Here is a 2,942-nt window from a genome sequence, read left to right as displayed (position 1 = left end):
TAAAAAACAACCAGTCATCGTTTGACAGGGTAGAAAATTCGAACCCTCATTTCTCAAGGAAATTTTGGCCATGTGGTGAGTAGATGAACATGGTCTCTCCGGGTTTCCTTCATCGACCTTTGAGTTTGTCACATTTTTTGACAAGAAGGAATTAAATGGCACTTGGGAGCAACATGAGTAATGCAAGCGACTTTTATCACGACTTAAGCCATAATCTTGGTAATCAAAGTGATGGTGCAGGACACGCACACAACTCAGGTTTATCAACGCTGTTCTTGGTTATCGTAAACTTTAATTTATTTGGGAATTGCTGGCGGTTTTGAGGTTTTAAGCGTTTTTGTCGCTTGCCGTTCATGCATTTTGCGCTGTTCCAAGGAATCGTCTCCTGAAGAAGCAGAAAGTGTTAAGAATACACATATAAGTATCAAGTTTCGAGCAACGGTTCTTTTGTTATTCTCGATCATTTGTTGTGTGACCATTTGGATGGACATCACGGTCATAATCTACTGTTATGGTGGAGAAGCGAGAACTGATGACTGCCCCTTCCGTGGGGACGACGGTTTCCCTTCGACGGCCGAGTTCTTTACTGGTTCATTTTGCACATATATGATTGAGCTAAGCATTGGTGTTATCACATTCTATGCAGTTGCAAGCCGAGAGAATGTTTCAATCACAGAGTTTACACGAAAAGCTCGTGCATTTGATTCATTGAGAAAAGCCTTTCGTCAAGTGGACGTATTATAGACATCCGGTAAGGGGTGTTATTCAAAGCACGTCCCAGTCAAGGTATGTGTTTTCGTTGGAAAAAGAAGGTTTCCTGGGAAATAACGATCGAGGATCGAGGATCGAGGATCGGGGATCGAAGATCGATCACAAGCTAAACTAAAGTTTTTTTTAAAAAAATAAAACTGACAAGAACCATAACAAGTATGGAAATCAATTGTGTGCACAGAAATTAAGAGAGTAATATGATCCATAGCTTCAATTTAAAATTTAACTCATTTTACATTAATTGTACCGTATAACTGTCCTTAAGGGGTGTCAAATTTGAAGGAAGAAACAACTCTTGACAAGAAAACCGCACTCGTTTATTGAATGAAAACTCCCAGCCGAGTTAAAACGAGCCTCCTCGGCTTATAAGCACATGGCTAACTAATTTCTGCAAATACAGAACAATATGTAATATATTCCAAACATTCCAGCATAAAGTTCACACATATTCTACAAGGGGTAAATGTCAACAGTCGCGTGCCTAAGAGGCTTCTCTACGGCGAGCAGTCCTTAGGCAAGCGTACAGTCGGCCGACCAAAAGTACGCTTTAAAGATACACTGAAGGCGTCCCTCAAACACTGTGACAACCCCCACTCAACCTGGGAAGAGATCGATGACGACCACCTTGCCTGGCGGTCCATTGTATATAAAGAATCGAGGAGAGACGCATCAGAGAAAAGGAGGAGAAGTGGCAGAGAAGAAAAGACAGTGACACTTCCACCTTCCAACCTGGTTTAGCCCCGCGTACATCCCATATCACCACTGCAACAGACTCTTTCGTGCACACACCGCTTCCCCCCAGTAACGCGTGAAGAAGTCGTGGTCATCTTCGCATGCGAAGGACGAACATCATCATCACAGAACCCTCCCACCACTTCAATTATTTAATGGATCTTTCTTTCTTTCTTTCTTTCTTCCTTCATCGATCAGAATCTAAATTGTTATCCAGCAACGCATGAACAACATGGGTTTCAACGAAAACTCTTTTTAACACTTTAAATAAAGACCAAAACACCTAAGCCCTCAAATTAAAGTTACCATAATAACAGGAATATTGATGATTTATTACATACATGTAATAAATAACAAGCAACTTGACAATGTTCTACGTTTTACAACCTTTTGCAGTGCAATCTCAAATTTTTCTTTAAAAAACATTGTCTACACGATCACTACGCAGGCATTACCTCTGGGCAAACACAAGGTCGCCTAGAAAAGAAGAAACTCTCTCACTGGCCACTGATGTGGAAGGGATACACGGATACCTTTTTGGCCAACTTTTTTTTCTCTGTTCCTTCGATTTCTTTCTTGTATATTCAAGGGTAAATTGTCTCTGTCAGTCTTTACTAAAGGACTTCCACGGATTTGCTAGAACAATGCGTTTGACATGCACGTTCTTCTGCTCATCCCTTCCATGTCACCAGATTCAGTTGGCCTTGAAAACTACTTGGAAGAGACCAAATGGCTTGAGTTAGCTTCGACAGTTTTGCCCTCAAAATGAGAACATTTCTGCGAACAAACCAACAGCTATCAGCTTACTCAAGTGCAATGGTGCAATTAATCTCAAAAAAGCTGACAAACGAACAATAAAAACAGTCATAATCGGCACCACGCAACAATTGAATACGACAAAGCTTACAACAGCTATCTGGTGATAATTTTACAATCCTCTTCCGTCTCCTATTGTGCAGACCTATCTTTTCCGGGAGCAGCAGCCCTACGGAACACAAAATTTCCAGTTTCGTTGAGACAATGTTACAACCCATTGCAAAAGGACACTCTTTTCAATGTAAACGAGTGCGAGAGTGAAATGGCCCTTTCCATGAATGTACGCACTGGGCTCTTCTCTTTCAGGAAATCAGACTTGAGTTTAACAAATGGAAGACTTCTGTATGGAAGGAAGGCATATTTGGTTTTCATCAAGTGACGCCAGAAGTTGCCAGCGACTCAGTTTTTCCACTCGTTGGTAATTCAAGGTTCACAATCACAACGTGTGTCTGTGCCGGGGACGAGGTAAGATTGTAATGATCCTTTTTTTTTTCTTTTGTTTCTTTGATTGAAGACGCCCTGATATTTTGTCGCTTGACGTGCACAGGGAAATGTAATAGCTCTCAGTTGTAAGGGAACAATGTCATTGGTTTGCAAACAACGACTGAAAGGGAAGATTAACA

The 2,942-nt window shown here is 41.2% G+C and overlaps 1 protein-coding gene across 2 annotated transcripts in view; it reads left to right on the top strand.

Annotated features, from left to right (window-relative positions):
- Nucleotides 1–2,942, top strand: part of LOC137991621 (uncharacterized) — an 8,378-nt gene continuing 5,436 nt past the window's right edge. Inside the window, exon 1 of one of the 2 annotated variants that reach the window (XM_068836684.1) lies at nt 1–2,784. The gene's annotated coding sequence lies outside the window, so the exon portion shown is untranslated. The other variant, XM_068836679.1, reaches the window with a different exon arrangement.

This window comes from Montipora foliosa, chromosome 1, assembly GCF_036669935.1.
Source record: "Montipora foliosa isolate CH-2021 chromosome 1, ASM3666993v2, whole genome shotgun sequence".
NCBI lineage: Eukaryota > Metazoa > Cnidaria > Anthozoa > Scleractinia > Acroporidae > Montipora > Montipora foliosa.
Note: the sequence above shows the minus strand (reverse complement) of the source record. Positions and strands in the feature narration are given on the sequence as shown.